The sequence below is a fragment of the Mizuhopecten yessoensis genome, unplaced genomic scaffold (assembly GCF_002113885.1).
Source record: "Mizuhopecten yessoensis strain PY_sf001 unplaced genomic scaffold, ASM211388v2 scaffold716283, whole genome shotgun sequence".
In the NCBI taxonomy this organism is placed as follows: domain Eukaryota; kingdom Metazoa; phylum Mollusca; class Bivalvia; order Pectinida; family Pectinidae; genus Mizuhopecten; species Mizuhopecten yessoensis.
In genome coordinates this window covers 80,197-93,937 of record NW_018480039.1, presented here as the reverse complement: position 1 = coordinate 93,937, position 13,741 = coordinate 80,197, and the positions used below count along the sequence as shown (strand labels likewise).

At 34.5% G+C, this 13,741-nt stretch overlaps 1 long non-coding RNA gene across 1 annotated transcript; it reads right to left on the bottom strand.

Moving 5' to 3' along the window:
- Positions 1-9,574: 9,574 nt before the first annotated feature.
- Positions 9,575-13,499, bottom strand: LOC110442593. The gene is made up of 4 exons (XR_002462030.1): positions 13,403-13,499; positions 11,755-11,827; positions 10,564-10,663; positions 9,575-9,911 (listed from the first exon to the last, which is right to left on the bottom strand). It is a non-coding gene; the product is annotated as an uncharacterized LOC110442593 (long non-coding RNA).
- Between the last annotated feature and the right edge of the window lie 242 nt (positions 13,500-13,741).

Below are 13,741 nucleotides of genomic sequence, written 5' to 3'. Positions count from 1 at the left end.
ATTGTGTATATGATACACAATGGGAGACCAGGATAAGAGAAATAGAATCATTCACCCCCTTGTGGGTGAGATAGGGGAATCTCAACCCTCGGGGAAAGATTCTTAAGTTGCCAAACACTCGGCAGAGCCTCGTGTTTGGCAACTTAAGAATCCTCCCCTCGGGTTGAGATTCTCCTATCTCACCCCAAGGGAGTGAAAGATTCTATTATTCTTCACCGTCCCTGTCTCAATATACTCAACTCGCCGACTCGTTCAATATGCTTTACTACCTCAATATTCTCAGCTCGCCACATCATCCAATGTTTTTCACAATTCCTACTCTTCTTGAATCATCTTATGAACCTCCCCATATACATGTAGCTACATGTACCTAAATATAGCCAACTAGACGAATCATCCCAAGCATTTTTCACTTTCTATCTGAATGCACCCAACGTGCCAAAACACTTCGTGTACTTCACAATATCTACCACATAATTAGCTCTCCGAATTATCAGTTGGATTTCACAATTTTTGCCTCAATCTACCCAACCCTCCTATTCACCCGATGTATTCCACGATTCCGAATTTCGTTTACTCTCGGAATCGTCCAATGCACTGCATAATTCCGACCTAATATATCCAACTACCCGAAACATCACGAACCCGAAGTGATCTAGACAATATCAGAAGTATATTTCGCATTGAAGTTAATTTTCGGTTAATCTGTGGTCAGAAAATTAAAGTACAAACATCACAAATTCGTCGCCCGTCGATAAAAAGTTACTTAGAATTAATTACCTTTACCAGTAAGTGAAATAATAGGTAAGCAGTGGTTTGTGTTTTGTTTGTTTGTTGTTGTTTGGAAAATAATAAGGAAAGCTTCATATCGCAAAATGTAAGCGTATTTTTTTAATATTTGAAAAGTTGTACACTCTCTCAGGGTCTATCTACTGTCCCTGACTCTCTCCTTAATTTTTTTCTTTTTAAGAATTTGTCAGCGACGTTAGTGTACTGTTTTTCTGTATCATGTATGGATTGATGAAACAATTCGACTTACACAATTATCTTTTCAAGGACACACGAGAATAAAAAAAGTAGTCTCAGACCTCTTTTGTGACTATAATCAGTTGGCGTATTAAATCTAGCTGCAAGAATTGTAGCTTCTTAGCCCGATCGGGTTGTTTTCTTTCTTTTTTTCCCTTTTTATTATCGGACCATATGTTATGCTATTAAATCGACCTACTATCAACTTCCATGCTATTTATGCCGGTCATCAATTGACAAACAAACAAAAGATAAAAAACAACCACTATGGTTATAGATATATTTAAGCATTAAACAACATTCTGTTCCGTGTTATAGGACCATAACACGGATCAAAATGCTGTTTTATGCTTATATTTACATTTTTCATTTTTAAATTGTCATTTCTAAGTAACACGCAATTTTAAATTCGAATTTCAAGAGGTAGAACAGCCCATGGAATGCCTCACGGAATGTTGTCTCGTGACTTTCCCGTAAAAAATAGATCGTGGAAATATGAAATCAAAAATATCGATATCGTTTCTATAATTTAATTAGTCAATATATTCAATTCACATTTTATTATAGTCTTACATAAAACGGTGATCATTATTAAATCATAGTGCGGTGTTTTGCTTATTCGCTTGCTAGTGCGGAGGGGAATAGCTATCCGGTAGTTAGTCGGTCCCATTGAGATATCACTACGCCTGTGTTATGGTCTCATAACACGGAACTGACATTGGAAGTGGTATATAGTGGCAATGCAGAGCAAATTTAAATAATAGATCATAACCGTCGAGATAATATCAAGTCCAAGAACCCTTATTTTCAATATGGACTCGTCCTAAAATTTCTCGCCAGTAAGCATTTCAATACACATTGGGATTTCTTCGTTATTCTATACTATTCGAATGTTTTATAATCGTATTTAAAGCATTATAATTAACAATAATGCAGATCAATTAAGCTTCATTATTCCTAGCATGACTGGTATACCATCTTGAAATATGAACGAGTAAATTATCGTGATAATTATGCAAAATCAGATGAAGAGCACGGGCAGACTCACGTAGTGTGATGATCTTAACTACACCGGAACCAGGGTCTATGCATTATATTTCATCAATTATTTAAGTAAAACCTTAAATCTAATAACTACTATTACCAAGCTCTACCAAAATCTGTACTGCTTGTGGATATTTGGTATCTGCTAAAAATATTATTGAAAGTAATTATAAATGTCTAAATTCCTTCCAGGCATGCTGTAAATACATATGAAATAAAAACATCGATTCAAAACCTAAACACTGGGGGGAATACTGTTCAAGTACAGGAATAATCGGCAGCCTTCCAAAGTGTTTTGAATTCTCAAAGGCAATTGTTACATTTTAGTCGTAAACAAAACTAATATTACTGGTTCATTAACTGCTCTTTTTTTAATTACAACAATTAAAATATCGTACATGATTGATGTTAGCCTGCAGGTCACGCGATGGTCGCATTGTTGCGTCTCAGATTTGGATTGCAATACAGGCCTGGTTCAGAGACCAGCAAAGCGGCCTTCACAATGGTGGTATTTGATCAGTAAATAACGTGTTTACACTGTAGCCACCGGCACCAGAATATACATGTTAACGTCCTCCTGAGGTCTATTATCAAGGCCGATATATCGTAATACTCTTAAGTATATGCATCAGTGCACACAGGTTAAAGGCTCTAAGACTGATTAAAATCTTAGCTTTGGCTCGCTTTCATATACGAGACATGTATTTCGCAATAGTCACAACAGCAACCATGTAAGGATCTCTACAAGTAAACAGTACTTAACAACATAACAAATACCTTCGTGTCAACGAAAACGTCATTTAAAAATAAAAGATCGATAAATTTAAGGCAAAATATTAACATTACTAAGAAATATGCCTCCTTATTTGGATGAGAACATGGACAGTAACAAAGAAACAGTCAGGCGCTCCAATGAGCATAAGTGAAATCATCGGCCTTTATATCATACAAAGAAACAATAAGGCACTCCAATGAGCATAAGTGAAATCATCGGCCTTCATATGACACAAAGAAACAGTCAGGCACTCTAATGAGTATAAGTGAAATCATCGGCCTTCATATCATACAAAGAAACAATCAGGCACTCCAATGAGCATAAGTGAATTCGGCCTTCATATGACACAAAGAAACAATCAGGCACTCTAATGAGCAAAAGTAAAATCATCGGCCTTTATATCACACAACGAAACAATCAGGCACTCTAATGAGTATAAGTGAAATCATCGGCCTTTATATCATACAAAGAAACAATCAGGCACTCCAATGAGCATAAGTGAAATCATCGGCCTTCATATGACACAAAGAAACAAGTCAGGCACTCCATTGAGTATAAGTGAAATCATCGGCCTTTATATCACACAACGAAACAATCAGGCACTCCAATGAGCATAAGTGAAATCATCGGCCTTCCTATGACACAAAGAAACAAGTCAGGCACTCCATTGAGTATAAGTGAAATCATCGGCCTTTATATCACACGACGAAACAATCAGGCACTCCAATGAGCATAAGGGAAATCATCGGCCTTCATATGACACAAAGAAACAATCAGGCACTCTAATGAGCAAAAGTAAAATCATCGGCCTATATATCACACAACGAAACAATCAGGCACTCCAATGAGCATTAGTGAAATCATCGGCCTTTATATCTCACAACGAAACAATCAGGCACTCCAATGAGCATTAGTAAAATCATCGGCCTTCATATCACACAACGAAACAGTCAGGCACTCCAATGAGCAAAAGCAAAATCATCGGCCTTTATATCACACAACGAAACAATCTGGCACTCCAATGAGCATTAGTGAAATCATCGGCCTTTATATCTCACAACGAAACAATCAGGCACTCCAATGAGAATTAGTGAAATCATCGGCCTTTATATCACACAACGAAACAGTCAGGCACTCTAATGAGCAAAAGAAAAATCATCGGCCTATATATCACACAACGAAACAATCAGGCACTCTAGTGAGTATAAGTGAAATCATCGGCCTTTATATCACACAACGAAACAGTCAGGCACTCTAATGAGCAAAAGAAAAATCATCGGCCTATATATCACACAACGAAACAATCAGGCACTCTAGTGAGTATAAGTGAAATCATCGGCCTTTATATCATACAAAGAAGCAATCAGGCACTCCAATGAGCATAAGTGAAATTATCGGCCTTCATATGACACAAAGAAACAATCAGGCACTCTAATGAGCAAAAGTAAAATCATCGGCCTTTATATCACACAACGAAACAATCAGACACTCCAATGAGCATTAGTGAGATCATCGGCCTTCATATCACACAAAGAAACAGTCAGGCACTCCAATGAGCAAAAGTAAAATCATCGGCCATTTTATCATACAAAGAAACAGTCAGGCACTCCAATGAGCTTAGCTGAAATCATCGGCCTCCATATCACACTCAGAAACAGCATATATATTTCCTAATGATTGCGACCATAACGCTCGCCCATAATATGTATCAACCTTCATCTCTAGAATTCCTGTGCTGTAATATTGTTTTATTGTCGCCCTGATGATGTTATTTGAAAATCGCCAAGTACTGGTCGCAGGTCGGTGGCTTTTCTTCGGGAACTCCGGCTTTCCTGAGTGAATCATCCATTTAATGAAAAGGTTTGAAGAAATGCTAAGCCTTTCTAGAAAATTTCAGTAAAATCTACAATATTTAAAACATTCAATCGGAATTAATTTTTATGACATTGTGCTGGTAACATCGTAATCTTTTATTGTTATTACTGTAGGTTTGATTACTTTTTTATACTCAAAGCCATACTTAATATGAGCTTTTGCTTCTGTGCATTTTGTATGCACATGTTAATGAGGAGACAATTGTTATACATGATAAGGAGACCGCAGTTCAATGATATATGAAGAACTCTCTTTCGGGTTAGCTCAATGTATTTCATCGACAGTGTTTCTATGCCTGTACAACTCTCCGTCTATTTTGAGTTACCAGTTGATATTTAAAATATATCACAGCTGATACTTAAAATATATTACGTGGTTTAAATGGTATGAATGGTGTAGGTCATTGTGATGTGTTGTTATTATCCTTAATGTAAGTTATTCATGCGTGACGTGAGCAGCAAGGTGATATGGTTGGGTATATATCATTACGTGTACTGTTGGTGACTTTGACAAGTTTGATAATGTTGATAATACCAAAACCGTTACTAAAGCTATATTTAGAACATTTAAAGCATTGACGTCATTAGAAGATTTTTTAGTTAGATTGCTGTTGATTTGATATCCGATACTTCAAACCAATTGCTATATGTAGATTACAACGAATACGCATATAAAGATATATTAAATGGCAATGGAATAGTGTTAAAGACTTGCTCTTAGGAGATTTTAAGTTGTTACCGATATTTAAATGCTCACTATATATGGTGATTACTGACGTATTTCAGAAATACAAGTAGGTGTTTTTTCGTGTTTCTTAATTCGTTATTCTAGTGTTTATTTGACAACTTTGCCCCTGATCCAGTAGTTGGTCTCTGAACCCTGCACAAAATTAATCTTTAATTACCATGCATCACGAGACACAATCCTTAGCGTATTAATACAACACTGACCGGAACTACAATATCCAATATAAATAAATATGACGGCTGATGAAATATCGCTGGGCATTGTGAGATTTGACAATGTCATTGTAAGTTTATGTGGAAAATAAAAAATAAAATAAAAAACCACTTTTATTAGAACGACAACAAGACCAAGGTCTGCAATATCGTACAAAATGCACATCGGTTGAAATCACCAATACCGGCAATGGAAACAATTTTAACGCTCATGCAGTTTATCAGAAATATCGTCTGTTACACTGCACTGATCAACAGGGGTTCGTTACAAATGTCTGAAATACACATATTCTATAGACCTACGGACATATATGTTACAGACCTACCGATATGAGTCACAGCACACATAACCATTTCAGACATTTGTAACGAACCTGTGCTCCGTCGCAAGATCACTCACTTCAAACGCTATCAGTTTCACGCGTCTCGCATCCACGGTTCCTCAGTTTCTGACGACATGTAAAATAACGAGGCTGTTATATAATCTACCGACTGTTGGCATGTTCCCATACAATCAACAAATAAGTTGGTTGGCTGGATTCTTCGAATTAACTTCCAAAAATAACTCCCTCGTGGAGGGCAAGGTCGGATTTACGGTGTTCACTGTATTTGTCCATGCGCGAAATTTGTTCCGGGGAAAAATCGAAACAATTTCAAATCCAACTTTCAGCTCAGAGTTCTATTGATAAACTTAAAACACCCTATATACATATCATACGCAATTGTATTGATACTGAATTGTGGAATAAAATTGAAGCGTTTGCTAAAATTTCAAAGGAATACTTTGTTTGCCAATCAGCACGCGACAATACGCTGTTCAAACTATTGAACGAAATTGTGTGGACTGTCGATAAGGCGGGCATTTTTAATTTTAAATATAAATTATAAGTTAAAAAAGAACATAAGAGGCAGAGAAAACGTAAATATAAGTATTGAACTGTTTTTGTATGGTATTTATGATCTATTTGAATGACACAGCTTTTCAAACAAACAAATCATAATGCGCTAGCATTTTCATTGGCGTAAAAAACGGATTTATTTAGAGGACACTTCGTTTTATTGTGTTATATCTCCAGGGTGGCTAAATAACATTTTGCTAAGCAGTGAAAAACATCAATATAATGCGTAATTGTAAGCTTGTCACGAATCTGTAGGTGTGGCATCTATACATTGTTTAATCGCACATACAGCGTTGAATTTCAGATAACAATTGTTTTCTCTCCGTCCCAATTACGTAGAAGATGTCCAGAGCTAGCATATTTGAAATATACATTTTCACACTATTATGAGTTGTATTTTTACCTAATTCAGGAGGAATATTATTTTTACACTTATGTACCATAGACAAGGAAATTTTGATTGCAGTTTATATAGCAATAGTTGATTCAGTAAACTCTCAACTTAATCATCGTTAGCTGACATCAACAATCTCATCTTTATGGGTTATTTAGTAAATCTAACATCTTTAACAAAAATAGTTATCTTCGTTTGTTTTGAGTAGATCTGACTATATATTGACATTACTATCGGATGATGGTGATGAATAAATTTAACACAACTGCAAATACTTTTTATGACCTCAGTTATTAGGCTGATCCTATTGTCATTATCTTATAAAGCGCCAGATAATTCGAACTATCATGCCATTTTCCGGCCTCCTTTATGTTTAGAACCTTCAGGGTTCATTCTGTAAAAACTAATGAAAACATTTTATTGTCTTTACTCTTCCCCTGATGCCCTTAAATATGCTTTGTTCTATTGAAAGAATCCATGATTTCCGATGTTATAATATATTTGCACTTATAGAGGTGTGCGAAGCAAAACATGGTTTCTTCTGTAGGTTTTATTTTGTCGACAAGTGAGCTTAAATATGTAGCGATTATCTAAACGGAACACCATACATACAGCGTATTCAATGCGTCGAAATATTATCGATATAGTTTACGTTTGTCGCAACATATTGTACTTTGACAGGCGATGCATGGTCATGCAAATTAACAGATGGAAGCTGATATCTGTATTTGTCTTTGTGTATATGTGCCATATTGTTACACACTAACATGCGTATAACTGGCCAATACAATAATGAAATGTTGTACTTAAAGAATAGGAGCGATACAAAGACTGAGTTGGGACGTCAATCATGTTAACATGCGTGTTTTGAAGCGTCCTGAACTGCGCTTCATTCAAACAGTAAATGAAAGAAGATATAAAACGTTTGGTTATGCTTCATCGTATTACTCTTTATTTATGAAACACATCTATAAAGCTGGCGACACAAGTTATACAATGTCGTTTAATATAAAATATAATGACAGCATTCATGCTACAGTACAGAAAAATAATTAATCATCACCGTTTAAAAAGATATATAAGCGTAAAGTTTACCTGATAGTATGGTACCATTAGTTTGATAACATACAGAAACATATTTTAAATTGCCTTTTAACAGGAAAAGTTATAAAAGGTACACTTTTGTTTCCGATGCGTACTAAAAGTGACATAAGACCCAACATTACTGTTTTCTTTGCAAATATTTGTTACGGTTCCCGATGGGTTTTGTAATTTGTATCAGTCATTTTAAATGAGTATTGCATATCACCTTGTGACATTTAAAACCGCAAAAAGATCCTTTTGAAATTTAAGATGTGTTTGTTTTCAAAAATGTTTAAAGTTGCATTCATGTATCCAAAACCCATTCAGTTGTTTTATATTATCAAATTTTTGATAATGTATTTTATCCAGTTGTAGGCCAACAGGGCCCTTGATCTTAACTGACTAAAGTCAATTGTGAATGCAGATTAATGCAGAAAGACCAACGCAAACACCTTGGTTCAAATGAGTGAATATATAATAAAACTATAATACATCGCAGTCTGTTGAGTATTGCTGTGTCATGAACTTATCAATTGTTCGGCAGAAAAGGTATTTTTTTAGATGAATTTTTCTAGGAATATATGTTGTAGACCTTAAATTCTCAAATACTCCTTCTCCGTATAACAAAACAATATTTGAAAACAACATAATTATTCAAAGTCGCCGTTTGATTGTTCTTTTTTCTCGTTTTCTGTCTGTCCCAATGGCAACATAAATAACTTTAGTCTAAAGTGTATCAATACCTGACCTTTTCTGTAATCTTTGTAACGGCGTTATAACGCTGTATCAATATGATAAAGTACTTCCTTCAATTAATTGTTAATTATTCGATTCTTTTTCCTTTCCATATTTACATAACCCTTCGATTAAACTGTAATTATATCCAATGCAATTGATTTATATCAAATTTTCACAAATTGTTTTCAGAGATAAATCCATTAAAACTCATAATGCTTACGTCGTCGTGAAACAATATGGTGATTAGCCTTTCCGTCAAATGAGAGACATTTTGTTACACTTCTGTTAAGGATATCTCCTAACCAATATCACTTTTGTCTATGTGATGCTATGCTATTACGTATAGTTTTAAGGAAACGTCAGTCTTAAATCGGTATAGGGTTTTCTACCTTCCCATGTATATTATATCATAATTGCAATCAAATTGTGTAAATATTGTTTTGAAATTGTACTTCATCGTGCCTGACATTTTCGATAAATAATCAATCTATAATGTATAATGAAGAGAGAGCTTCATTTGGTTTCGATATCAGCTTTTTTAAGCCTCAATGAAGTGACATTATTTCTAAATATAAATTAATGCAGCATTCTAAGTATTAAATATTTCCGCTTTGGAACCTGGAAATAGCTATTGTCTATAATATCTTGTAAAGTATTCCGTCTTTTCGTATTGCAGAGTTATCTGCTCTTGATAGCGTTATTGATTGTTACGTCATTTGTTTGTGAGAGTAACGTCATCATTTTTTTTTATAGAAAACGACGGAATTTTCTCACACAAACTAATGATGTAACAATCAATACCTGCTCACAAGAGCGGATAACTCTCCAATACGAAAAGACGGAATATACACAGGTTGATTTAACATTAGGTGCAACCTCTTATTATTAAATTAAATTCATTATATTCAGTAGCAAATTATATATAAAGTCTATCAAAGACATCAACTAGAAGTTATATTTTGCCAAATCACAAACACACCAAAAAAGTTGGGAAAATGCATATGCATTAGTGTCAGTTTAGAAACGACCTGCGTTTCTGTATGTTTTATGGTAAACAAACAAGTCTGATATTCGGGAGACGATGAATATCTTCTGAGCTCTGTAATGATGTGTTGTATCTGAAAGTGAAAAAATGACGTACATGTATTTAATATTCATTGGTTACACATTTTTTATAACTATAATCATTTTACTCGTTAACCGGAGGTACTATCACTTAACTTGAACTCCAAGGGGCGGACTTTTCCTGTTGCTCTCCGAGAAGTTTGCAACAGTTATTTATGAAAAGTTGAGCTATTTGTACACAAATTACAAACTGACTGACTGTCCCGTTATTGCACAGATACCACGGCAATGATTTAAGGTAAAACATTAAATTATCAATCCACTAGGTTTACGTATATTGAGTGAATATATGCGTATGAACCGTTAAAAATCTTGTAAATATACGTTATAAATTTATACTTCGGATGATGACGAGGATGTTTTTCATGAATGGGCTCCGAATTTCATTATACCAGAATAGTAAAAAATTAAGGTTTTCATTTGAAAGTTACGCTAGAGACACAGAATATACACATTTTAAGAGCACATATCACCGGTGAGTTCTGTTCCTCGTAGGTAAATGTATTTTAATTCAATTTTTTTTACGATTTGAAGTATGATTACAGAAAGAGAAAATGCAGTGGACCTATTTCTCACTCGCACAATAATCTATGCATAACATCATCAAGGCGTGTGTCAAAGTTTCGACAGAGTTTATCTATTTACCTCTCGACATCTTTAGGTGTGATGTATTTTATCTCCAAGCGGAAAATACCGCATGAAAATTCCAATGCCGATCGCAATCCCGAATACACTCCCGAAGTGTCTACAATAAGCAAATTAAAGTAATTATTATATTGTATATTTCAATTCAGCAAGTAATATTGTACATATGCTGGTCAAAATAATGAAATAACTGGCAAAGCCGATATATATTCCTATAATACGTTTAGTACACGCATTTATATACATGTAGATATTTAATGAAAAGTACAGTAACATGTGATTTATATTTTAATCCGGCATTTATTAAAGACGTTTTTTAATGTGTCAAGAAAAGCAGCAACCCATAAGATAATGGGGTGTTAATTCCTATTTAATTGTAACATCAAAAGTTATTTAATATTCACACAACTCAAAGAGAACGAAATGTGGTATTAAGTGTAGTTATATATGTTTTCTATTTGTCAGTTTTATTTACAGTGAGAACGATGCTTATCGTATACAATGCGTTGCATTATAAACAATAAGGTGTGTCTGTTTGTATCAGAAGAACATATTATAATTAGTTTGTAGATTTGAGGCATCAATATTTACGAAATATATTGTACCCTACTTAATTAATCGAAATTATCCATCGTTTAAGTATGTATTCATAAAATAAAATCATTTAAGACCGCCACTTTTCGCGCAAGAAATATGTGATTTGCTGTACCACAAAAACTCAATATCATCTGTTTCCTAAAATAATGTAAATTAAAAAAGTGCGACAATCTACAATGCAACCAATATCTACACATAAGATGTCATCACCATCACGAGCTGTTATGTCGATTAAATCAGAAATTCTGAAAAAAAAATATTTTCTGATTTCTGACAAATCTCTCAAATCCACTAATCGACAATTTATTACACAATTTTAAGTAAAAGAAAGTATAACGCAACTAAAATTCGTGTCGAAGGCATTTTAACACCAATTGCTATAAGCGTAACGTTGATACCACACATTTAGTATACCAATAACAAATATATTTACGTCAGATTATCACGTACGTATCTACCGATTGCTATAGTACTTTAAATGTGCACATACTCTATCATCTCTGCCATATGTCGTACCGAGACTTTTCGGCCATGAACACCAGTATGTGAGCGAAAAATTAATCGATTGTTCTAAATTAGAAGAGTCTTACTTACAAACTTCCCAATGAGGCTCCCCCGTTGTGGTGGCCTTTGGGAGGGCCATTGTTCGATTGACCACCCTCAACGTCTGTACAACCGGAATACAATAAAATGAGCTTTTAATACATGAATTTTAATATAATGCATGCACGTCAGACAACTAACAATATCTATACCCCACGTTTAAAAGCAGGTGCCTTTTATAGTATCTTATTTATATTATCAATTCCTATGAAATTGATATTGACAAAGATCCACATTCACGATATCACTTGTATAGACTCAAAATTAGTTTTAATTACTGTTTGACTTTATTTTGAATGTTATGTACAGTGCAAGTAAGTACTTTTTTTGACAATTGACATATCGATTATACTGTACATCACTTTTATTTTGCGAGAGACTAATTATTTGTTCGTAAATGAAAATATTCCACGAATACGATAATCCTTAGGTAATTATTGTCAATATTGTAATAACGTCTTCTCAATTGTGGTATAGAAGTTTGCAAAAAGTGCATGCCAAACTGAAATGATTCACAGCACATTTTCCACTATCGTTACGTTTGGAACTGATTCTTGATATAAGACGGTTTTGTTTGCTACGAAAAATGCCAAAAGTTTTTTTAAAGATAGGAATAGGGGAAGGGGTGAAGGTAGGGTAGGGAAGAGTAGGGAAGGGGAATGGAGGTGGGGAGTCTGGGTTGTCATCTTTCTGCCGAGGAGGGATGCGCAGAATAGAGGTGAGTTTTGAAGGGTATCTGGTGGCGTTCCTCCTGTTCGGAAAGTGTTTAATAAAGCACTGTCTGTTCGCTGGGGTATCATAAGTCTATGCTTATATATCCAGCATGCCTAATTGTTTTTGATAACGTTTATCCTTTTTTTTCTGTGACACTCTGTTATCATTTGATACTACAGATTAATCTATTTCATTCAGGAGGTGAGGGTTATACTATGTTCATCGCCGAACTAAGCAAGGCAGATTTCTTTTTTAATCTTGGCATACATGTACTTTAAATCAGCCTCGAGATCAAAAATGGGAAGCTGTACATTTCTGTTGTGTTTCAAATAATATATTTTTAGGTTATATAGCCAGTAGCAAACGCCCTGGATCCCTACGGCTTAGCCAGGACTCCTGTATTGTAGGCCAGATAATATTGTAAGCCAGCGACATAGATATTTATGTGTCTTTTTTTTTTTTAATTTTATGTCTATTTTTTATACAATTCAAACACCAGCACACTTCAGTTTTTCTTGCAAATCAACATATATTTATTATAGTTTTGCTTGAACGACTGTTTCCTGTCGCGACCTACTTTAATGATTGAACAATGCATTATTACAACAAACAGCAACTACGGATATGACTATAGCAGAGAAAAGGAGAAGAAACGCATATAATTTAAACCTTTCATGTACATAATCCAAGTTGTTCAGAACTTCAATCTTCGAAATAACATAGGTTACTTGCAGATAACGTAATTGAAGGTTTTTCTGGACTTTCGACAACACATAGCACAAAGGAAAAAAACAATTTTGAATTTGGAAATGCTACAAGTAAATATACAAAGATAATGTCACAAAATAGATAAAGTTTTAGTAAAAAAATGTTTCTGTTAAGCACTTGATCGATTAAACAGAGATGAATAAGCAGTGGTACGTACCCGTGATTAACACGAACATCAATGCAGCTAGAAGGCAGAGCATTCTTATGTTATTCCGTTCCATCTTTAGACTGTTGTATTTTGTCGTTGAACACCCTTTTTTATAGCAAACACTGCCAGCATATATCTATATATATATGTTTAAAACTTCCTGGTTTCCAAGATCATTATCCAATCAGAATAGTGGACATACCACTAACCATATAAGGCAACTAATGATTATATATTGGCATTACATTCGCATATAATATTACGTCAACTTCACACAATATTGTTTAAACATTGCTTGGCAATTTGGAAAGATCATACCAGGGAAAAAATTGAATAAATGTACAACAA